This window comes from Pteropus vampyrus, unplaced genomic scaffold, assembly GCF_000151845.1.
Source record: "Pteropus vampyrus isolate Shadow unplaced genomic scaffold, Pvam_2.0 Scaffold7, whole genome shotgun sequence".
Taxonomy (NCBI): Eukaryota; Metazoa; Chordata; class Mammalia; order Chiroptera; family Pteropodidae; genus Pteropus; species Pteropus vampyrus.
Window position 1 is genome coordinate 6391834 of NW_011888788.1, and position 26513 is coordinate 6418346.

The 26513-nt window shown below is 38.0% G+C and overlaps 1 protein-coding gene across 1 annotated transcript in view; it reads right to left on the reverse strand.

Annotated features, from left to right (window-relative positions):
* Nucleotides 1-26017, reverse strand: part of PAK5 (p21 (RAC1) activated kinase 5) — a 274162-nt gene extending 248145 nt beyond the window's left edge. Inside the window, exon 1 of the mRNA XM_023536739.1 lies at nucleotides 25707-26017. The gene's annotated coding sequence lies outside the window, so the exon portion shown is untranslated. The remainder of the gene's footprint in view (nucleotides 1-25706) is intronic.
* Between the last annotated feature and the right edge of the window lie 496 nt (nucleotides 26018-26513).

Here is a 26513-nt window from a genome sequence, read left to right on the forward strand (position 1 = left end):
TGTAAGAGTTCTCAAGTAGCCTAACTTAAGAGTAGATATTTTTCCAAAGAAAATATACAAATGGTCAGTAAGCACATGAAAAGATGCTCATTAGTCATCAGTGAGATGGAAATAAAAAACATGAGACACCATGTCACACCCACTAGGACGGCTAGAATCAAGCACATCATAAGAAGAAGTGACAAGGATGTGAAGAAATTGGAGCTGTGGTGGGAATGTAAAATGGTACAGTGACTTTGGAAAACAGTCGGGGAATTCTTCAAAAAGTTAAACATGGACTGACCAAATGACCTAACGATTCCGCTTGTAGGTATGTACCCAACAGAATTGAAAACCTATGTTCACATAAAAATTTGTACTCGGGTGTTCACAGAAGAAGCATTACTCACTATAGCCCAAAAGTAGAAACAATCTAAATGTCCATCAACTAATACATGAATAAACAAAATGTAGTATTAGCCATACAATAGAATATTATTTGGTCACAAAAAGAAATGAAATACTAATAGATGCTATAACATGGATGAGCCTTAAAAGCATTTTGCTAAGTAAAAAGGCTAGTCACAAAGGACCACAGATTGTATGATCCTATTTAGATGAAATTTCCAAAACAGGTAAATCCATAGAGACAGAAAATAAACTGGTGGTTGCCTAAGAGTTTGGTGGGGTGGGGAGAAAGGGAATGACTGCTGATGATTAGTAGGTTTCTTTTTAGGGTGATGAGAATGCTCTAAAACTGTGGTGATGGTTGCACAACTCTAAATACCATTGTATGAAATATTAATTATATCTCAATAAAGCTGTTAATTAAAAGATCAGAGGGGTGATTATCTCTAGGAGAGAGAAGGCAATGCGACTTGGGGATAAGTACATAGAAGGACTTCAACTAAATTAATAATATATTATTTCTTATGCTGAGTGGTGGGTATTTGGGCATTCGTTCTATTATTCTTTCTACCTTGTGACTAAATTATTTATAATAATTTTGCTTAAAAGATGCTCCCAGAAGGGAGATGTATGCCCTCTCTGCTGTAGGAAACCTCATCACTACCAGTTCCTGATTCTCAATCGATGTGCTAAACCTTACATACGCACCATACCAGATCTATCAAATCAGAGACTCTGAGAAGGTAAACTGACTATGAAACATGACCACGTAATTTTGCTTAACAATCCAATTAGAGAACAACTGATACTACTGCAAAAACATACGATTTTGGATTACCTCAACAAAAAGTTGCAAACCTCATAATGATGACTCAGATTCTGGATTTAGGGGATAACCCTGTATTTAACAAAATAAAAAGTGACAATAAGAACATGAGGTCACAAATATCTGCTTATAGAAAGGAAAGGAACAGCTGAGACAACTAAATGACTTGCAGGCAAATAACTGTTTTCTTCCCAACAGGAATTTAATTGGGTGTGTAGTTAGATTGTATCTTTGTCTAACCCACATTGGACTCATTCTAGTTCGCAGAAAAATCAGACTTGAATAGTTTTGACTTGAGTAGTTTTTATTTTCCCGTCATCTGTACCATCTACCATTTGCCTCTTTAGAAGTAGGTTAATCCTTTCCTGGTTTTTCTTTCCACTGAGAACATCATTTCTTTAAGCTCTTTATTTGTTGTCTATTTTTGAAACCTAGTCTACTCCCAGTCTTTAGACCAACTTAAATTGTTCCTAAAGGTCCATGGCATGACTTTGACACTGTTTTATGGTCCCTCCACATTTGAAAACCTGAGCTCGGGAGCTCTTCATGCTGTCATTTTATTTTTTTAACATGCATGGTTTACTGGACCAATGTTTCTCATACATCTCAAAATGTATTGACATCCCACATTCGTTATTTCTGCCATATGCCACCTGTATAATTATTAATTTATCATTTTAGTTAAACCAATTTTAAATTGACTCTTTTTTTAAGTTATTCTCACCTATTGAAAATAAATTCGTGAAATCACAGGTTTAATGTGCTTCTTACATGTTTAGTACATATTAAATAATTGCATAGTTGCTAACAATTTTTAGAAGTTTACCTGTCAACTACCTAATATCATAATGTATACCACACGTGGCACATGAACCACATTTTGGAGAACACCGCTTGAAAGGTCGCAAGGTCAGAATTTTATTGAGGAAGCCTCTTCGTCCTGTTGAGTTGGCAAACTTTGGGAAGCCTCTGGCCATAGAATCCTATTTACCTTTCTTCTAACTTTCCATACTGTAAGCATTTTCTTAACACCAAAGCTCTACCTGCCAATGCTAAAATGACAGACACTTCCTCCCAAGACTCACTGGTTTCATTTTACGACCTTACCCTTCTTGGGCAGAGTCCATGGTCAAAGATGACCCTTCATTGCTTCCTCTACCTTTTGGTCAGTGGTCCTCAACTTCCTCTGTACTTGGAGGGCTTTCAAAAATCCTGATATCCTAGCCCTAAACCAGAATCACTTGGAATGGGGTCCAGACATCTAGAACATTTAAAGTTCCCCAAATGACTCCAGCATTTGTCAAAGCTGACAGCTGCTCCTTTAAAAAAGCACAAATATCAGCAAGGCAAACTAAGGATCTATCAAAGGCAGTATTTAACTAGACTTAATTTAGCAGATATTTACTTTTTTGACATCTCCAGACACTACGATTTATAATTCCAACTCTGATAACAAATTTGAACTAATACTTTGACCAGTGGCTGTTAAAATTATCTTCTTGCAAAATCTATTCTACCTGCTACTACCCCAAGAGAGAATCCGTTTCTTAACACAGACTAATAAAAATTTGTAAAGTCAGCTTTACAAACTTCTTGACATAGATGAATAAAAGATTTGTAAAGTTTCGCTATATACACACATACATTTACATATACATACATATACACACAGTTGGAGACATTCAGGAAGTAAATCTTCAAATAACTCTAGTGATATGGAAAACACTATGGAAGTCAGCTCACAAAAGAGACATCTGGTAGCTACATCAGCAGCGGTCTAACAGTTTATATAGATTGCATGATTTGCTGCAGATTTTCATATACTCTGTGCTACCTAAGCACTACTTGAATATCTTTTTAATGACTGTGGAATATTTAATGACTGTGGAATATATATCGAATGAGCACTAGATTATTTACAAAGTGCTGACCAATGATCCCCTCTTTATAAATTAAACTATATTTCTATGTCTACCTAAATATACCTATATATCTCTATCCACTTAGATATACATATTTACACAAATGCTCTTTCTCTCCTCTCTTTCTTTCTACATCCCCCTCCCCCCCAAAAAGAAATGTGTTGCTAGAATTCAGCGGGTAAAATGAAAGGAAGAAAGGAAGGAAGGAAAGAAAGAAAGGAAGGAAAGAAAGAAGAAAAGCTTTATTTGGTTCATTATACCAATAAAAAATGGTCCAGGACGAACATTAACAGGCAGGAAAGTCAAATGCTGGCACAGTGAAAACCATTTGTCACATCTGAGTATCAGGTCTAACAACATGAAGTGACAGAGAAGGAAGTGGTGGCACTAGGACAAGTGGCTGACCACTTTCACTCTGGTACAGGCTGCATAACTGTGTGAGGCTGGATGACCCACAAAACGTAACAATCGTGGCTACCAGTCATGCAAGCTGATCTCTACAACTAGAAACTCAGCCAGTCTTGCAGCTATATGTCTATATCTTTAAATTATCCAGCCCAACATCTGATTACAGGTAATTCTTTTAAAATATCATCTTTAAGAATTTTTCAAAAGGATAAAAGTTAACATGTTCACGCAGCCTGTGAAGCACTGCAAAATTGGGTAATGGAAAAAGTTACTAGGCTCTCTTCATCCATGTGCACATCGCATCCTCCGTGGTCAATAGCATCAGAAAGCTTTGTTCAAACACTGGCTTCACCAGTTTCCCTCTTTGGTGACTTTGAACAAGGTGATTTCATCTCCATCAGCCTCAGTTTCCTTATTTTCATAATACTGATTAATTATAGCAATTATAGCACCTATCTCACTTTTTTTTTTTTTTTAAGTTTATGAATGGGAAATGCTTAGACCAGGGCCTGGCACATAGTAACCAATCAGAACATGTTAACTATTAGTATTGTTCTTTTATATCGGTAATTCCTTCAAGGAAATATATTACATTATATAATATACTTCATTATATTATACATGCCTATATGTGTAATGTATATTGATTAAGATTAGTGGATCTAGGGTTGGTAAAACCTTGTTTAAATTTCAGGGGACCACCTTTCACTAAATCTGCTTTTTGAGAAACAATTTTTGAGCATCACCATGTACTAATAACCACTGTTCTAGTTCCTGATGAGACAGCATTAAAACAAAATACACTGTTTTAAGAATGAAATGTCAAGCCATAGTCTGGAAGAAAATATTTGTAAAATATATATCTAACAAAAGCTTTGTTTCTAGAATATATTTGTAAAAACATCTTAATTTCAACAAGAAAACAAGCCAATTTTAAAAATGAACCAAAAATTTGAACAGCCACTTTACCAAAGATATACAAATGTCAAACAATACATAAAAGATGCTCAGCATCACTAGTCATTATGGAAATATAAATTAAATGAGATATCTACCATTCCCACTAGATTAACAAAAATTGAAAAAACAAAACAAAACTGATCAATGTATTGGGAAGGATATGGAGCAACTGGAACTAACACAGAAAACAGACTGACAGCTTCAAACAGTGTTAGACATACCATAAGACACAGCCCTTCCGCTCCTAGAAACATACCCAAGGGAAGTAAAAGCACATGCATGAAAGCTCATACATTAATATTCATAGCATTATCTATAATAAAAACTAGACTCAACTCGTATGTCCATCGAAAGATGAATGGATAAACAAATTGTAGTAAGCAGTCCCTCGCCTTATTCGCAGTTTTGCTTTGTGCAGTTTGTTTCCCACAGTCAACCGCAGTCTAAAAATACTAAAGGGAAGTTTCCAGAAATGATTCATAAATTTAAAATTGTGCCCCATTGTGAGCATCGTGATTAAATCTCAAGCTGTCCTACGCTATCCCTCCCAGGATGTGAAACATCCCTTCGTCCTGTGTCTCCACACTGTATATGCTCACCGCCCATTAGTTACTTAGCAGCCATCCAGGTTATCTACCTGATGAACTGTTGTAGTTCTGCACCCCTCATTTAATAACGGCCCCAAAGGCATTCACATAACTTTTATTACAGTATATTGTTATAACTGTTCTCATTTATTTTTGGTTATTTTTGTCAATCTCTTACTATGCCTAATTTACAAATTACACTTTATCATAAGTATGTATGTATAGAAAAAAACATAGTGTATATAGAGTTTAGTACCGTCCGTGGTTTTGGGCATTCACCAGGGTCTTGCAATGTACCCCCACAGATAAGGGGGGACTATTGTAATAAAGTGACATAATGCATATAAAAGGCCTAATACAGTACTTAGCATACCTTCAAAAATTGCTTGTGGTAATATTACCATATTTCACTGAATTTAAGACACCAGAAATTGCAAGGTACACCATTATTTTATAAATCATTGAAGAAAAAAAATTGCCAACAAAATCATGACACTATTCTTTTTTTCAAAATTTTAATTTACCTTGTAAAGGATTCTTTTGGATTTATATTGTTATTAGGCATATTAAAAAAATAAAAATACGAGTTCTTACTAAATGTCTTCCATTCAGAATCTTGCTCTTCTGAGTCATTTTTGGACTTAGAATCTCCCCAAACTCCATATTTTGAGCATTTGTGTAGGCATCAGCAATGGTGTGAGAGTGGCCACTTGGAATCATATGATATTTTGCTATCTATACTGTTAGCCATATAAATCTGGTTTAATATCTGCATTGAAAACAAGAAGATGAATACCTGCCACCGCTCCCCAGGAATACAAGGAGTGACAACTAAAATGCATTTGTGGAGTATTTGGGAGTTTCCTGGGAAGAAAGGCACTGTTAGGGTCCAGATGAGGTTACTGGGCCATCCCAGTAACTGGAGCAGCTCTTCAAATTTATGTACTCAGGTTTAGACAATACTCAATGCCCTGTCCCCAAAACCAGACCCTTCCCAGCTCCTACATGGAACAGGAGTTACTATCACAGATCAAATTGCTGTTCAGGTATAATTTTTGTAATGGTCCTGTTACAATTTTTTTGTGTTCTGAATTATGTTCTTACTGCGGCCCCTAATGATTCAAAAATAAATCCTTATTACAATTAAAAGTCTACTGTACCAATGCTTTTTGTTTCCACTATTTTAAAAATTTCCTTTCTTCTATTAACTGAAATAGTAATTAAAGATGAAGAGAGTAAAGGGGGTCAAATTTATGATGACAAAGGAAGACTAGACTTTGGGTGGTGAGCACACAATGCAATATACAGATGATGTACTCTTGAAACTTGTGCAATGTTATTAACCAATGTCACCCCAATAAACTTAATAAAAGAAAATTTACTACCACCAAACTATTCAGGAGAAAATAAAAGCCGATATGCTTCTATTTCACATGCCAGACCACAGCCTCTGCCTGACCCTCAAACTAACAAGCTGCTTCTCTGGTTTTCCCTTCCTTGAGGCTACACAGCTTCTTGAAGCACACTGTGAAGATTGCTCTTACAAGGTAGAAAGTACATGCACCATTCAAAGAGCTCAAAAATCACACTCCAGTGGCACTCCCTGGTTCTGAGTAATTGGACTGTGAAGGTCAGTCTGATTTAATGAAAGTTCTGAATTACAGGAAGTGGGAAGTCTGGGGTCAGTACTGCTTTGTGGTTATGAGGGCAGGCTCCAGAGAGAGACTGCTGGGCTCAGAAGTGACAGTGGGATCTTGGGTAATAACTTTCCTAAAGCTTCAGTTTCATCCTCAGAAATATGGGGATTACCACGGTACTAACCTCATGGGGTTATTGTGAGCATGGTATTGCCCATATTAAGAGTGAAATAAAAGTGAACCACCATTACTATTATTAGTTTTTTTTATTCTGTTATAATGGACATGCAGTATAGGGAGAATGACAGAAGACAGGACACCTGCACTCTTATTTTGTATCTGCTACTAACTGCTTGTGACTGAACACATCTCTCGATTTCGCCCGTATTTCTTTTACTGAAGCAAAATCATGGCTTAATATGAGTTTAAGAATATACAAATAAGGGCATTCAACATAATCACAGTTTGTAGGAGAAGCGGGATCTCAAAACCACTACAAGTTCAAACTAAGTTTCCATGATTTTATATCTGTACAGTAAAAAATCATATCTAGATGAAAGATGACTTTCTAGACATAGAAGAGCCTCTAGACATAATGTGTGTTTACTGAGTGCCTATGAAGTGCTATGTTCTGTGCTAAGCATGGTTTATTCATTCATTCCTTCATTCGATACACATTTACTGATCCTGTAATATGCACCAGGCCTTCCCTCCAGGCTGGGGAGATAGAGGGCTGAACAAAATAGACAAGGACCTTGTTCTTATGGGGAAGATGTTTTATTGATGAAGGAGACAGATAATAAAAAATAAACGGATAAATGAACAAGATAATTTCAGATGGTGAAAAAAATGTGTAGAAAGTAAACCAGAGTCACATTTTGAATCAGGGATAGTGGTAACCCACAGCATACCTAATGAGGAACATAATAGTATTATTTTAACACTTAAAAAAAAAAAAATCAATGCTCTGGGTAACTAATAAACTTGATCTATTTGCACAGCTAGTAATGTTCTGGACAGGGATCAGAACTCATGTGTCCCGAGTTCAGAATCCAACATCTTACCAACTCTGCAAATTGGCCTTTGTAATAATGAAATCTTGAGTAGTTAATTCATGGCTAGTACACAGTTATACACCAGGTTAGCCTCAATGACTTATATTAAATTCCAAAGCTGTCAATTCTGAATTAATGAGGCCAAATCAGGATCAGGTGAGGGCCAGGCACAACCAGACTCCAGTAGCAGCGAAACCTTTCCCACTGGGTCACACAGCAGCTGGGGTCATCAGGTACCTTTGTCACATAAAATTCAACCACCATTTCCAAAACAAATATTTAACTGCTTCTGTTGTAAAAATTAAGGCTGAGTTTCTTTTAAAAAAGATGAAGAAGAAGAAATGCAAATTTAGAATGAACACTGTCTTCAAATACATTTCACTGTTCTTTCTGCCTTTTAGTTTGAAGGAAAATTCTTCCAAGGGAAACATTTTTTTTTTTTTCTGCAAGGAGAGGAAAACTTAAAACTTCTCTTTTGTGTAGAAGGAAGTAGAGGAATATAAAGATTTTTCAAGAAAGAAACCCCAACTAAGTTAAAGAAAGGGAGAGAGAGAGATCTGTGACTGTCAGTCCATCAACATGGGAACAGCACCTCACGGCACCAAGTTTGTAGAGAAGGCTGAGTATCTGCAAGAACCAATAACCCAAACCATGTTGGGCAAGCAAACAAATCTGAACATAGACCCTGCTGTTTCTAAGGCCATTAATATTTAATTTCTTAATAAACAGATAAAAATATCATAAAGTGTATATCTGATAATATTCCATGAAAAGCTGAAAACATGATGGTTTCAGAGGAGCTGAAGGCAATCATTAGATAGGATTCTAAGTTTGCCACTTTCTCAAGAATGCGTGAACATCCAAAACCAAACAAAACGGTAGGTGTACACTTTTCAAACAGAACATAGACCAGAAGATGGAACTGTAGAAATAACACAAACAAGGGTACTGGACATCATTTCAACCAAATAATAGGACATGATACCAGATCACTTAATCACTGAGAAAAAATATACTTTTCATGATAAAGGCAAAGAAAGGAAGTACCAGGAGAAGTTGAGGGACTGGGTACATACATTTCATGTTAGTTTAGTATGATAATATGTCCTCACTAACCCACAGAAGTTCATTCCCTGAGAACATTTAGGTTGCAATTATCACTGATTTTCCTCCCATTAAGTGAGGTTCTTAATATGCAAATGACTTTTCATTTTAATTTCATACTAAATCAGTATATCCACACAAATCTATTTCTTACCAAGTTTCCAAAATAGAAGCTGCTGTACAATGGCAAAATTAGGACACAAAGAGGAAAAGCAAAGATCACAAGAGGATGAGGAAAAAGAATCTATGAGTAGTGTCTTTGGAAGCTAATAATTCATTTCCAGGAAAAATAGATATTTTCAAATATAAGAAGTCCAATGAGTTAGGGCTGCCAAAACTATGAGACCAAAACAATTTCACTGGACCAGAAAACTTTGTAGAGAATATAATTATATTGGGTAATTTTACTTTTATCTAGTCTAAGGAAAAAAAATTTTTTCACGACCACATCCACTGGTCCTGCTTCTGATAATGGCATCCTGATAATTCTTACGAATCCTCTCTACCCTCACTGTTAGTCAAGGTGGTTTGGGAGAAAGTCACTCCACTCTGACTTCTGACTCCAAGGCAGGGTTTGGACTTAGTGGGGACAAAAAAGCTACAAACACATTCCCCACGCTACACTGAGACCAGGAATGGGCACTGTCATGCAACCCCCAAAGTAATACCCAAACCACTGAAATTCATTCCTAAGACTTTTGTGGGAATTCTTGGGTCCTTGAGCATTTTCTGCTGGACTTTGAAATTAGTAGGGTCTAAATCTAAAGGGGTGCAAGGGTTGGGGGTGAGGAAGAATCTTGCCAGGAAAATGGGAGAACCTGCCTATGAATAAAGTCCATGCAGAATATGCAGAGCTGAGAGATGGGAAAGAAATGGCACCAAGATAATATTTTTGAGCTCCTGATCCAGCTGTATTTCTGGACGTTTTAGCTCTACAGGTCAATAATTTCCTAGTTTGCTTGGTACACTTCAAGTTGGATCTCTCTGAGTTTAGTCTCTTTCAAGTAAAGGAACCCTGTTGAAGATACCCACTCTCCATCTGCCATAGCATCTGGCTGCAAATACACTTTAGTCTATAGGGGGGATACACTTAGTATTCCCTTCTGCTAATAGCAACTTTCATGGTAGAAATCCAAAGAAGCTTAATTTCTTTAAATGCATTTGATAAAATTCAAATTTCCCCCATGTGCAGGCCTCTCTTATCTTAGATTCTAGTTAAATTGGGCCAAACTTCTTTTTACTAGTAGATATAAAGAAAATGTGTACTTAAGAGTTTTAATTTGCAGCCATGGTTTCATTAACACAAACTGATGGAAGTACATGGAAATGCTAGGGTCTCTGATTGACTAATGCAGTCTCTCTGAATTTCTGCTGAGACTATTTCATACCTTCTTCACTGTCCTTAAAACTGCCATCACCATTGCCATGACAACCACAATGTTCCTCCTCATACTGAATAACTTTGCCTCCTTCTTCAAAGGCAAAAAGAAAAGGCTACAGGTGGGAATTTCCGGCTTCCCACCACCAAGTCTCCCTGAATCTGTCTCATCCTCCCCTTTACCCCTGTTCTGGGAGGACAGATCTCCTGTCTATTCCTCCATGTGTTCGTCCTGTGGGTTCGTCTCTGAAAGATGTAAATTATCAGTTCTCTCAACTACACCTTCAATCCTCCAACTTACGACTAAATCCTTCCCATCAACATTTAAACATGCTGAAGTCCATCCATCTTTATATAAAATACTCTCCCTCAACCCAACGTCCTATTTCAGTTATATCTATTCTTAACTCTTTCAGTCCTTCACATCAAAATTTTTGAAAGAATTGTCTTCACTCACTGTTCCCTCTATTTACCTGCTGCTCACCATCTCAACATCCTCAAAGGAGAACGAAGGCAAAGTATTCCCCCTAGGGTCACTGTTTGGATAAAGAACATAAACAGGTAAAATATTTCATACAGAGTCTAACACAGTCAAGTCTCAACAAATCCCAGCACTATCATTCACTCATGTATTTATAAAGATTTATTGAGGAACTCTATGTGAATGAAGGGTGTCATATGAGATGTTTTATTAAAAATACATAAAATCTAGCTTCTTCCCTCAAGCCTCTTACAGTCCAGAGGAGAGGGAGGAGAACAGAAAACACATATAATTACACGGCAAGGCATTCCATTTCACAAAATTTAGGCCAAATCAATGACAACACAAGCAGAATTACAGCAGGAGGCCATTCAGGCTGTGGACTACAACACGCCGGCATGTACCATTCATATGGACCAGATGTGAACAGTGCTCCCTGAAGTTTTACAACACTGAGTCCGCAATACAGAGGAACTGAATGGTGAGCCATGAAGTTCTGACTAGGAAGAGCAAAACTGTAACACTCCGGTTTAACAAGTAGAGCAACCAAAGAGGTAAAGAAGGGCTCTGTGTTGATGGTTCAAAGCCACTCAAGACCACTCTTCTGGCTGACAGCTTTCCCCAGATTTCTTCTCTTCATTTCTTTAGGAACACCAGAAATTATGAATATCCTACAGGCAATACTGCTATGACCTCGTCAACTTTGGATCCCCTTCTTGCTTCACAATTCTTGGAAGCAGATGGCCAATTTTAAAACACTTTCCCTACTATCCTAAACAACCTCAATTCATACATTCTCATCAAGGGAACCATCTGGGTTATTTTTGAAATCCCACTACAGCTTGCCCAACATCCATTCCTCATATCCTGCTGATCAAGTATATTTCAACACCCAGGTAAAATTCACTAACAGTTACTGTATACACATATATGAATTTGACTAAGACTAGTCTCTCTGCCCTCAGCATATACTCTCTCCTTTATCCATTTGAAAACTATTTTAGTTTGGGTTTTCTAGCAAGACTTAGACTCATTAAAATCGTTTTTATTGTCCATGCCAATAGATATAATTTTTATTATATTTTCTACAACTTTCCCTACTTTCATAGTATCTGTCCCTTAAAATGATCATGGCATGAACCACATTACAGTAAGTCCTCACTTAACATCATCGATAGGTTCTTGGAAACTGCGACTTTAAGTATGATAGGAAATTAAACCAATTTTATAATAGGCTAATTGATATAAACAAGAATTAAGTTCCTATGGCATATTTTCTGGTCACAAAAACCTCACCATACTTCTAAATAAATACCCCCAAACACTTCCAATTTAAACACTGAAATAAATATGAACTATACAAACATTTAAGAAAGATTAATAAAAACAAGTAAGAATTATTTTCCAACCTGCTGATTCCAGTTCAGGGTAGCAGGGTGGCCAGTGGCTGGAGCATATCACAGCAGCTCAGGGCATGAGGAAGGACCCAGACCTGAGCAGGACATCCTTCCATCACAGGGCACACTCACATGCCCCCACACACACACACACACACTCAGACATGGACAACTTAGACACCCCAATTCACCTCACCTGCACATCTTTGGGATGTGAGAAGAAACCAGGGTATCCAGAGAAAACCCACACAGACATTGACCCCAGACAGAAATCTATTTTTTTTTTTCCCTCATCAACGTTATAACAAAACAATGATATTATTCAAAGACCTGCTGTATTTGAAACAGAGTTCCATTAATGCCTTGGAGGAGATATGGCTTACCAACTGGTCTACCAGTGCTCTAAAAGAATGCAATTGCATTACATGGGTAAATGATTTACTCCTGGGGAATATTTTATCCTTTGCTTCATCACAAGGTCAATTATAGCCTTACTTCTGTCCCATTTTTCAACATGGGATGCATTTAACAGCTGCATGCTTAATTATCTAAGACTCCAATTCGGCACCTATGATTATGTTATCTCATTCATTTGGAAATGACTTTGAGTGCTACTTACTCAGGCTCCATGCCCTTTTACCCATTGTACATAAGGTGTCCTTGTCTGCACTAATAGATGGTCCAATTAATACACTCACAGTTGGCTAGGAAAAAAAGGTTTTTTACAACTTCTGAAGATAAGGGGAAAACAAGTATGGATAGAGCAAGCCCTATTAATGTCCACCCAGATGCCTACTGACTTCCAACTGGCATTACACAGATACTCAACAACTCCACTGGAAGTAGACCTCCAGTGGGATATCTAATGTCCAAAACTAAACTTCTGATTTTTCCTCTATAAACTAACTCCTTCCTGTCTTCCTTTTCTTAGCTGAAAGCAATTCCATTCTTCTAGTTGATCAGGCAAAAACCTTGGAGTCATCCTTGACCCCTCTCTTTCTCTCCTTACCCATACCTAATTCTGAGGAAACACTACTTTTGAAATATATGAAAATTGGGTCACTACTCACCACTTTCACCGCTACAAGCCTGGTCAAAACATCATCATCTCTCATCTGAATTATTGTATTATCCTCCTGGTCAGTCTCCCTGCTTTCACACCTTCCCTCTCTCAATGGACAAGCCAAAGTGACTCTTATAAACTATGTCAAATCTTGTCCTCTGCTCAAATCTCTCCAACAGTTCCCCATCTTGCTCAAAGGCCACAGGGTTTATCCCTCACCTCCCTGACCTTGTCTCTTTTTGATGTCCCCCTCATTCACTTTGTTCCAACCAAGTTGGCTTCCTTGCACTTCCTCAAACAAGCCAGGTATTCTACCTTGAAGCCTTTCCACGGGGTTCTCTCTGCCTGTGATGCTCTCTCATATCTATTCCAGGGTAGTTCTACACAGGTAGTTCCCTCCACTCCTTCAAATGTCACGTTCTCAAGGAGGCATGTTCTAACCTCATTTAAAACTTCACCCTTTCCTGGCACCATTTCGGCACTTCTGATCCCCCTTATCAATCGCTCTATTTTTTCAAAGCACAGATTATCTTCTGACATTCTATACATGTATTTATGTTTACTGTTTACTGTCTATCCCCGCTTAAGAGGGATTTTTAGCTATGTTCACTGATGTGCCTCCATGTACTGAAGTACCACCCCAAATAAACATAGTGCACAATGAATGCCTGTTGAATGAATGAATGACTACTTGGGAATGGTCACTGTAAAATCTGTTTCCTATTTTTTATCTAGTCTGTCAAAGGATAAAGCAGAAGCAAGCAGATACCATACTAACAGACAGCAGATCCAGTTATCTCTGTTTACTTTAATCTTACTAGTTAAGCGAATAACTTAGAATCAAGAGTTCTTCTGTTTTACAGTGACATCTACAGTCATTGCATACCTGGTTGATACAGAAAAGAACACTGCATTCAATGGGTAGGCAGTGCTCTGTGTTTAAAATAAAATTGAGGTCTGAAAAAAGGGAGGGGAGTGAATCACTCCTAAAATATCTCACTCTTCCAGCTCAATCAAATAAAAATGCCAGGAACAACTCTGGAATTTTCTATCTCATTTGTTCTTTACTACCTTTTAGTAAGGTAAAGGGATAGCATTATTCTCAGTTACCCTGGGTGATTCTAATATTGATTTTCAGCTTTTTCTAGCCATTGTATAGAATGCTTATCATTTATAAGGTTCTTCTTCACTTCTGTGGGCATATGTGCATTCTGAATATTTTATACTTTCCAGATAATATCATATGAAATATGATAACATTCTTTTGAGTTCTCACCTGTGGTTTCTTTTTCTTTTTTGGTTTAATTCAAATGAAACACAAGAGGAAATTCTTCATAATCATCTATTGTTCAAAAAAATATTTAAAAAGTTATTTGCTGAAGCCTAACTACGCAAATATTCCCACCAAATATCCCTAAACTCTCATTTTAAACAAACTTCATACCAGCATAGGAAGTTTAATGTTAGCTTTTTTTTTTCGAGGATGTAAGTTTAAAAATGCATCTTTCTAAAATAACATTTGCCTTATATTAAATTATTAAGTAAACTGGCTCATATTTTCAGGAAATGAGAAAAACGAACAACACATAAGGATAAAATGATCCAAAACTGTAGAGCAATCCTGTCCTCTAATCCAAAGATTACAAATTCAAAGGCTTCAAGGACCAATGCACATATGCCCACAGAAGTGAAGAAGAACCTTATAAATGATAAGCATTCTATAGAATGGCTAGGAAAAGCTGAAAATCAATATTAGAATCACCCAGGGTAACTGAGAATAATGCTATCCCTGTACCTTGAAGTAAAATGGTCTGATGAGCGGCGGGGTGTGGTGAGGACTGTGGCAAAGTGAAGACTCCATTATCTGCCTATGGTGGAGGCAGCTGCTACTCAGCCAAAGTGGAAACACGGTCAGTGTTGCTAAATTTTGTATTTGTGTATATACAATTTTTAAAGAGAAGCCATAAATCTGGATTTTTAGAGGGATATTTCACACTACGTATGCCAAACAGAACACAATTAGGCCGTAAGTCGTAAGTCTGGAAACTCGGCATTGTCAAATGTTAGTACCTGCTAGAATTCAGTGTTCTATAGCTTCCAGTTTTGAAAGGACAGCTCAACTAGATTTCACAGACAGTAAAAGTCTCCAGTTGTGGTTCTCCGATTCCTAGTTGTTAGTGCGCTCTAAGTGGCAAGTGTTTCTTTCAACCAGTGTAGGCTGCTAATATGCCAACACAGGCACCACCACAGGAATCCAGGCTAAAGTAAACACAGTGACTCCTTTTGTAGAGTATCTATACATTACCTTTAAAATCCCTTCTGATTATCACCCTAAATGCTTGTCTGAGAATCCTGCCACAAATACATGTGACCAAAAGCTTGAAGAGACCCTGGGTCCCACACTGAGGAACGCCTTGCTTGGACCACTTAGTCATTTCCCTCCCGAGCCTTCCAGTTTTTCTCATTTTTAGGGCATCTGTTACTATGGAAACAAGTGGTGCCAAAGATCTGGGCAGAACTGAATAAAACCCCAGCTTTCAGTATAAAAATCAACTGATGTTCAAGCACGGGTCACATCACTAACCGAGTATATTCATACCAGGTCTGGGACAACAAAGTAGTAGTTGTAAGTTGCATCTAGTAATCAAATAATTATTCTTAATGTTTTCCAAGAAGCTCAGTTTCTTTACTTTATTGTTGGAAAACTTGCTTTTGGCTTATCGTTTGCTCCATTACTTTCTCTCTTTTGAGAATATTGGTTACGTTCCTATCCAATACTAAAATTTTTGTCTCTAACCAGAAAGAGTATTAATCTTTCTTACACTAGAATTCAGTGTCTTTCATTTGTAGAAAGTTCAAAATGAACATTAGGGTGAAATTTTTTTTGTTTTTAAGAAAATGGATTAGATCATTGCTAGGTTCCATTCCAGAATTTTAAATCATGGCATTACCCTTTTGCATCTAGACTCGGTTTTTAGCTTAGGTAACATCCAGTCACCCACAAACATTAAAGACCTGACATATGTATGCAGAAATCCAGGTGCTACAGAGGGATACAGAGACGAAGAGACCAGATACCTACTTTAGAAGAGTTCTCAGTCTAGTACAAGGGAGTCAAGTGAAAAAAAAAAAAAAACATCTAAAGAACTGTGATGAATGTGTTAAGAGGGATAACCCAGACCATATGGGAGAATTTTTTTGGTGGGGCGGGGATAGGGAAGGAATGGTAGCTGCGTAGAAGTTTTCAATGAGAAGGTGATTATCAGATGTTCACCTGAAGGTGAGAATGAAGACAAAGAACAAATAAAAGGTTGACACACGGTCTAATTGAGAAATGTCAAGAGGAGTGGCAGTGGGGACAAGGAAGGGCAAAAACAAGAAAGTTTTAAGTTGATGAGATTTAGGGACTCCTTGCTATGAAGAGAAGGGAGAGTGGAGTTACTTGGAGTAGTAAGAAGATGGGACACAACTTGGAGGCACTGGTAATATTAAAAACTCTTGTAAAGGGTAAATAAATTACTCTTCAACTCGAGTCATGAATAGCTGTTATTGAAATATTATTGGAAAATTTCTTTTGTTTGTTTCCATCTCTCTAAAACCTAGAGAAGAGAAAACACTGTCCTAAAAACCACACAGATGAGGAAAGCTTTCCACTCAGTTTCTGTAAAATTTTGTTTTCCTTTAATCCCTCCTCCTTCCTCGGTATTTATATTTTTAGAGGTTAAATCATATCCACGTAGTAACTGTTTTTACTATGGAGGAAGAATCTTTTAAACAAATGAAGTAAAAGTTTTCTACTCTTCCATTCCAGGAAGTTCTCTTCCTAGGTCAGTAAATTGCACTAGAGCTAAATTAGGCAAGAGAGCAACTCAAGATGACAGTTAAAAACAATTAGCTAGAAAATCAGTGTTTTACACATACATTCATTTACATAACTCAAATGATCACGCTTAGAAGCAGAGATCAATTTCCATCCAGAAAACAGCTAAAGGGTTTCTTAAATTGTAACGTCAACCTTAAATCTGAATCTTAATTGAAAAGAGAAGCTAACAATTGTTGACTCTATCATAGATCTTATACTTAGGACTGAAAGTGTGAGTGAGTGAGCCCTAGCCCATATCCCTGTACTTTGTTATTAAAAGTGATGGAACCAAAAATGTTTGGATAAAATCATCTCGACTCAGTTGGACAGTGGGGTAATGGAGGTTTGGGGGTGAACCAGCGCTTTAAGGAAAAACAAATTCACTCTTCATTGCCAATTTACCTTCATCACCAATGACATAGATGGTAATTCCCTTGAAAATTGGCAGAGGGAATCCTATAACTGATATCTGTTTTAAAAGTTAAGTTAAATTTGTTTCTTATACAAAAAAATGAATATTGATCTTTGGCTTTGATCATTTAAGTAAATCATAATACTGAACACAGCCAGACAGTCAATGCATTTACTTTCCCTTTTCAGGAAGAAGTTTGCGTGAACAGAAATGCTGAATCAAAGGATTTGAGAGTCAAAGTGGGTTGATTAACCCAGAGATTTTCAAATTAGTGAAGGTTCTAGGACTCTGAACAAAACTTCTTACATACTGAGTTGCCATATGCCACAGTATTGATGGACAATTGGTTTCAGATAAGCCAGGGTTTGACTGCTTTTCGCTACCCTATGTACCTACATAACACTTTGCTTTGAATTACCTATTTTATAGAGCTCTATGATGATCAATTAAGATACACAGGTAAAATACTTGGATGAGGGCTTGATACATCTTGTGCAATCTATTTTTCTTATAATCTATATTGCTGTTGCACAAGCAGCTAATGTGTATGTATGTGTGTATGTATATGCATGTGTGTCTGTCTGGGTGAACAATTGTTACCTTTCTTTCTAAAACAGCTACTCGAGCAGGCCTGATCCTAACATTTGAGGGGGCAAAAGCACAAATGAAGCACAAATGGAGTCTTGATTATTATATATCTAAACATTTAAATATGATAAATCAAGCTAAAATTATCAAATATGTTCTATGTGACTAGCTTGGCAAACATGCCTTCCTAACAATCTAGAAGTCGGGTTTAAATTTAAAATACTTGAATACTTGAAAATACAGGTCAGAACAGGAAGAACCAGCCCCCTGACCCTCCTCCCTGCTCTTTCCACCTTGGCCTCCATCACTATGTATAGACTACAACATCGCCGAGTCCAAACTCCATTCACATCTCCATTAAAGTCTTTCCAGACTGTCTTGGGCTCGGGAGCCTTATGAGAAGGAAGTCCAAGGTGTCAGGCATACAGAGCAGGACCCCAAGGCAGCGAAGGTGGCACATGAACCCTTTGATTGGTGCAGAAGGACTGTACAGGTGCACAGAGGTTTGAGGACATAGCAGCCAAGTTCTTTATGATGAAGTATCCAGGGCACGGGCCTCTCTTGGTTTTCAAGATTCTCTCTGTCCCATTTTTAGTGCAATTGAAGAATAATTACTTTTTTCCCTTCCATTTTTAAATCTTCTCTCCTCAGGGAAAAGTTTATAAACAGTTATCAAAGTGACATGAACCTGAGCATTAAAATACCTGGTTAGCCACAGACATTTCCTATTTATGATGAGAACTGTAGGAAATATACAAAATGATCTATGGATGATTTTTAGTATTTTGTGCCAAAAGTTATTAGAACCAAGAGCCCAGCATTCACGGTGGACTAAACTCACACATCACTATAGGACTTGCTAAATGTAAAGTAATTCAGAACAAAAAGAAGCCTAGATTTGTGTTGGTACCTCATCTATTTCCAAACTATACTTCTTGCTTATGCTAAACAATTTCTTTCAGGTAATCCTTTCACCAGCTCTTGTCTCACCTGAGAATTGGCTCTCCCCTTCAGAAACCCTGCCCGTATATGAAGATCGAGTCTGAAAAGCTCCACTCTTCAGGACATATTACTGCTGACTCCAGAAGAAAAGAGCATCTCCTGTGTTCTGCACAATGGATCAGCCCTGAGCAGGCTGTTCTTGGCTGTTTCTCTAGTACCTTATGTCTAAATCCTGGAGCTATGTACCAGTTTGCTTCCAAGCCTGTTTTTTGGTGGTGGTTGCTGTCACTGTTTTTTTGTGCGCACACACGCCCTCATCTCTGGCAATTCTTTTAGCTATGTGATAATGGCCTAGCAAATTCTCTTTGCTCAAGTGAGAGTTTCTTTCATTTGCATGCAAACTAACAGTCACTGCTGATACACTTGGCAGAGCCCGACATGAGATAATCAATGAATATTTGTTACATAAATGAATAATTATAACCTAAATGTGTATCACTGCCATATTTATAAAATACGTTTTTTTTCTCTGTTTATGAAACAATACGTTAGCATTCACTAAATTTTGAAAAATCTGGGCAGGCATAAAAAATAAAATAAATGCCCTCCATATTTCTACCACCTAAGCATTGCCTAACTTTTTGTTTTCGTTCTAGTTTTTACATATCCATGTGTTATTTCCATTCCACAAAACATACATCATTGTAATGCAGTAGTGCTTTTGGTTATTTCCACTTAAAATTGTGGTGAAGGTTGTTCCATGTCATTACATAATCTTTGAAATGATCAATTTTAACATCTTCGTAATAGTCTATATTCTGGGGACCTTAAAATACCTTTAACCAGCCCCCCGTTTTTAGTTACATAGATTGCTTAATTTTTTCTATTACAGAATATATAATAATCTTCTATATAAAATTTTGCCTGTATCTACTTTTTCAGCAAAGATTAAAATAAAAAGCCAGAGAAATAGTTCTCTCAAATAATTTGAACTTTTAAAGGCTTTTCACAAATATTTTCAAACTGTTCTCTAGGAAGATTGTATCACATTTCTTTCTTCCACCAGTAGTAATAATAATGCCTCATTGCATCCTTGTCATATATATACTGACTTTAATATATGTACATTTTGTTTGTTTGTTCACTACACGAAACATGACATCTCATTGTTTTAATTTGCATTTTAGTGATTAATAGTAAGAATATTTATTAAATATGTGTATTAACCTTCTTATTTCTTCCTTTTACTTATTCAGATATTTAGAAAATTATATCAGAGTGTTATTTTCTTCTTACTGATATGCAAGCACTCGGTGTCAATATTTTTCTCCATAATTATTTTCTGCTTTAAACTGTATTTTTTGCATATAAAAGTTTAAAAACATATTCAAATATATCTTTTGCTTTGTGAGTCTTTCCATCAATTTTATACTAGAAAGTCCTTGTCCTAAAATTGTTAAATATTTCCTTCTAGCTTGGTTTCTCACCGGGAAGATAAACTTTCTAACTTATTTGGAATTTAGTCTAGTGAGTCATGTAAACAGAGGTTCTAAGTTCCATGTTTTCTGCATACTTAGCCAATTTCCTTGTCAAATGCTCCTCATTATTTCAAAATCCTTTATTACGTTTCTTTTTCCAAAACTACCCAAGCCTATTTCCAGGCTATTCTAGTCCATCAAGCTGTTTGACTCTTAGACCGGTATGACACTGCTATGATGACTGCAGTTTGATCATAAGATTTATTTTTTATATCTGGATGGACAACCCACCCCCTTATATATTCTTTTGAAAAATTTTCTTGACTATTGTTAAATATTTATTCTTCCAGATGGATGTCAGAATCATTTTGTCAAGTTTTCCCAATGCGATAAAACGAATTAATCATGGAAAAATAACCATTTCATAATATCCATCTTTCTACTCAAGAATAAGGTATGTTTTCATCTGTTCATTTTTTGCTTTATTTGTGTGAGTTAAATTTTATACCTTCCTAAGTTCTTAGATATATCTTATTATTCCCAAGTATTTTCTGTACCATTACTATTTTTCCTAGGTAATTTATATTTTTGTGGATTCGTGAACAGAATCAATTTCTACTGTTTTTTTTTTAGTCAGTAAATACTGACATTTTGGGTAGCCATTGATTTTTGAAGATGTATCATTTAACCAACCACCTTACTGAAATCTCTTATTAGTTCTTTTAGGTTTTAGCTGACTTAATTTTGTATCTGTCACTTACAAACAAACTCAAGACACATGTCTGATTTTTCATTACTTAGGTGAAAAGTTATACTTTTAACCATATGCATTAAATCAGCGGTCCCCAACTTTTTTGGCACCAGAGACCGGTGTTCCTGTGAGAATCTAATGCCTGATGATTTGAGGTGGAGCTGAGGGGGTGATTGTAGTGCTGGGGAGAGGCTGCAAATATAGATGAAGCTTCACACACTGGCCCGCCTCTCATCTCCTGCTGTGTGGCACCCTTCCTAACAGGTCACAAACAGGTACTGGTCTGCAGCCCGGAGGTTGGGGACCTCTGCATTAAATGATACTTTTATTTTAAAAAAATAATCTTTTATGCAAATAATAAAATGACATGACATTGAGGCCACCCCAGGAATCCAAAATGCAACCTGTGTTCCTCTGCTGAACTACATTCATTTCCCCAAGTTACTGGGTCTTGCTATTCAAAACTACCAAAAGGAGCTCTGAATGAGAGACTTTAAGTCACTTCTCACTTGGATTAAACAAGACAAATAAAACAATTCAGTTGGTGATTAACAATTCTGACAACTGTGGAAGAAACACACCAGGAACCTGTTCTCAAATAAAGAACAATTTGTCTCTTATTTTAACCCCAGAGACAATAGGCAGGATGATTTTTTAAATGGAACAAGGCCCACCTAGATACATTTAGAGAGCAATTGCATAGTCTTCTATATATGAGCAGATTCCCGTTTCTCCAAATAAACACGTTTTATACTTTAAAAGATCAGGATAATAGTATCTACTAATTATTTATTTATCAAATATTTGTTGTGCATCTATCTGATTTGGATTCTGTGTTGAGAAAAATTAAAGGACTATTTATAATAATAAGTAAAGATAGAAACTGATGAGAATCTGGCATATAAAGAAGCTCAATAATGTTATTAATTATTATTACACAAAATATGATTATTATTTCTTAATCTCTAGAAGTCTAAAAGTCTAGTTCACCATTGTCTTCCTAGGGCTTAGCGTGGCAAATATAAATATCCAACAAATACTTCTGAAATATTTGTTGACTGACTCACATATTTTTACAAAATCCTCAGTTGTCAGAAAATATTTTGACTCTATTCTTAATGGCTTGCGTAAAACCAATTGTTAGAAAATACATTTGTTAAAGCCAAGAATACCCCTCTTTTGAAGTCAGAATCAGGTTCTAAATCGCTTTTTATACAAGTTAGTAAAAAAAGTTTCTAAAAAATCAGATCCTCAAATTGGCATGGAAAAATTCTATAAGGGTATTCATTCCTTCACTCATTCACCAAACATTTATTGAGCATCTTTTCATTGCAAAACAAAATAAATGGCCACCACAGAGCTTATAGACATTAAATAAATAACCAAACAAATAAATAGGAAATAAGTGCTATGGAAGAAGAGAAGGGTGATGAAAGATTTGGGTTTTGAGGAAGGAAGATCAAAGAGGCCCAAAGGATGAGTAAAGCTTGGACTGGCAAAGTATAGGGTGAAGTGCTTGGGATATTCAAGAAATAGATCAGTGTGATAGCAGCAAGAGGAAGAGATGCCCAAGATGAGGCAGGCCAAGTACCAAGGACTCCGAGAGTCTGTGGAATCTCTCCCAGGAATGTATTTGCATTTTACGCAGGATACTGACATGACCTTATCTGTTGTGGATGAAGGATTAGAGAGGCCAAGCAAGGAACCAGGGGTCTTGTTAGAAAGTTATACTAATAATCAAGGTGAGAAATTTGAACTTGAAGTTTGATGTTGGTCATGGCGGGGGTGGAAAGTAGAATCTATCAAGATATATTTAGAGGTATGAGTAGAGGACAAATCTATAAGACTTTGTAATGATTCTGGATATGAAAGGCAAAGAGAATCTCTGGAGGTATCTAAGATGATTCTTGAGTTTCTGGCTAAAGCAACTCCATGGACACTGGTGCCATTTACCAGGATGAGAAAGATTAGAAAGGTGTTAAGATTGGGGTATTTTTGTTGCTGTTGTCATTTTTGTTTAGGTTTGGTTTTTTTTTTTTTTTAGTTTTTTTAATTTTGCTTAGTGTGGTTTTCTGCTGTTTGTTTGGCATATTGGGCTGAACAGTGTTCCCCCAAAATTCATATCTAACTGGAACCTATCGATGTTGAGTTTATTTGGAAATAGGGTCTTTACAGATGTAATCAAGTTAAAATAAAGTCATACAGAATTAGGGTGGGCCCTAAATCCAATGAATGGTGTCCTCATAGAGAGAACTTTGCCATGTGAAGATGAAGGCAGAAATTCCGATTATGCTGTCACAAGTCCAGGAACACCTTATCTTCCCCTAGAGGCTTCAGAGGGAGCATGGCCTTGTCTATACCTTGATTATAGACTTCTAGCCTCCAGATCCGCGAAAGAATAATCTGCTGGTTTAAATTACCTAGTTTTTGGTAATTTGTTATAGCAGCCCTAGCAAACTAATACAGTTGGGAAGATTAAATGAGATCACATGTTTGAACCTGACTAGCATAAAACAGGGCACACAGTATACATTAAATAAACATCCATTTCCCTTCTTCTTATAATGGTCATCACCATTTTTTTGGTGGCTTACATTATGAGTAATCCAAACACCTTCCTATTTAGGTAAGTCTTACCTAAAGTTTTTCTAGGCTTGTTTTACAGATGAGGAAATTGAGGCTTGGGAAAGTTAAATAGCTTGCCCAAGAACACAAAGCTAAAATCAGAAGTCAGAGCTCAAAGTCAGCTGTCTTATTATCAAGATGATGCCATACCCTAGAACACCTGCCTCTCACACCTGCAGCGTTTTAGCAAACTCTGACAAAGATGCATTGCCAAACTATTTACAATGCCTGAAATTAAAACACATTTATTTACAAAGTAACAAATTGCAGGAGCCAATCTCTACACACTCACAGAAGAACAGAAAAATTTTATTCTAAGACCAATGCTCTCAATGAACTTGTCATCGACTTCTATTACTTCCATTAGCAGTGCTTCTGCTTTGCACATATGTATTCAAAGTCACGGCACTATTCAGATTGGACATTTATGACTTTAATTTACTTAAATGTATTTTCCTCAAGCATTCCCCATTTCATTTTGATGATACTGACTCATTTTTGCTACCTAAATAGACTATAAAATAAGTACTGTGTGTAGGGATGGTGGCATCTCTAAACTTTGCAGTCGCAGATGTCCACTCTTTAAATTATAAAGCAAAAAATAAAAGCATATCCTAAATTTACCTTTCCTCCCTAACTCAATAGAACAGATACACAAATATACAGTGACAGAACTGTTATTATGGGGTGTCAATTTCATAGAATTCTAGTGTAGGAAGGGCTTCTAAAGAGCATCTAGTCCATCTGGACTCATGTAAGAGAGAATGTCTACATGTCACCAGACCCCAGCAGAGAAAAAGATGAGCTGAGTTCTGTGAGTTAACTAAGACCCTATGACTATTTCTTGACATAACCCTGTGGAATGCCAGCTTTCCTGATTTCCCCAAAGTGTATTCAGCATTCTAAGCTGTCATCAACTATTAAAGATGACACTTTCCTCTGTGGCTTTGTGCCAATTTCTCTTTTTTCTTTATTAATTTGGCCTTAAAAACCCCACCACAGACAGCCCCACTGTTTCGAATTATCTTAATATCTAATGTTGAATTAACTTGCATCCCATGTTTAAAGCTCCAGATAGACACACATGAGTTCAAGAAGGGCTAACACGCTTCTCCAAACTGGGCACTCATCTCTGGACTTCTCAAGTTTACCCTCCAGGAGGCTGACATAGCATTCAATTTTGACAAGAGTTTGGAACTGAGATCCTCTTCCACACTCTACCCACACCCGTGCCCATGAGCAGAAGTTCTCTCTCTTCATTGCAACCCACCATGCACATACACACCAAGGCAAGTAACAAAGGAAAACACAGCCCTAAAAAGGTTCAGCTACTGCATCTTCCAGTGCACACCTGCCAAGAGACAAAAACCATACGGGAATCCTGCCCCGGCAATATGTCCAACACTCCTCAGGAGATGTAGACACCGTGACACCCTCGGGCGTGCGCGGCTGTTATACACAAAGAACTGATGCTGGGATTGCTACTGGTCCGGGGGACCAGCGCACTCCCAAGACTGGTATTCGCGGTTCTCCCCCACGCCCTCCTGCCCAGAGGAAACGAACTATCCTTTATTTGACCCGTGGCGAGCCCAGGATGGATGGTAGCGCATGGGTGTGTGTGAGGGGGGCGGGGGGGCGGTCCCCGGAGCCCTTCCCTCCAGCCAGCCGGTCCCCAGCCTTTGACATCTCCTAGGAGATGCACAATTGCGCGCTGTCACAGATGCCCGCTTTGCAGCCTCTCTCAGCAAAGCAAGATGCCCCGGGTCCCAGCCGTGCGCATCCCCGCAAGTGCCCCTCCCCGCGCCCATCTACCCAGGCAGCCCCGCCAAGCGCGCCTGCCTACCTGGTGGCTGGCTGTCAGCGAAGCGGCGGCGCCTCATCCCCTTCGCCTCGGCTGCTACATCGCTAGAAGCGCCATGTTCCCAGTCTTGCCCAGCGCACGCGGGGCAACTACTATGGGCTCGGTAGGGGCAAAGAGGGCGGGGGCCGGCAGTAAAGGAGGTGGGGGAGGCAAAGCCAAAGCTTTCTACTCTCCACCCAAGCCTTCCCCAGCTACTGAGCATGCCCAGCTGCCCGGCGTCGCCCCTAGGACTTTCCGTGAGCGCACGCAGCTGTTCCGGGTTTTCGTGGCAACCGGCGGGAGGCTGGCGGTAGCAGCTGCGGGGGGTGGGGGTGGAGAGGTGTTGGGGGAGGGTCGGGGGAGTGTCTACACTCCGCAGAGCCCGAGCTGGAGGAAGCCTTCTTTCGCCCATCCAATCATACTTATCCTCTACCCTCCCCAGTGGGGGCAGCTCCTGCACGCTCCCTCCCCACATGCTCCAGCTTTGCAGAAATTTTGTGCGGGACTTGTGCAGGGCTGAGCTTTGCTTAAGAGAGCCAAGAGTAAGAGGGGGCGGGGCTGAGAGATAGATCCTTCGGCTAGCCTCATTGCTACCACCTGCACCCCGTGCTTCTCAAACTTCAAAGTGCCTGTGAATTAACATGCAGATTCGGATTCAGTTGGTCTGGCCTGAGGCCTGAGATTCTACTAGCCAAGTAAGCTCTCAGGTGATGTGATGCTGCTTGGTTCTGCCACCATACCTAGTGGCAAGGATCTAGAGAAACCCACTCTGTGATCTCCCAGCCCAGAAATGATTTCTGGTGTCCAGAG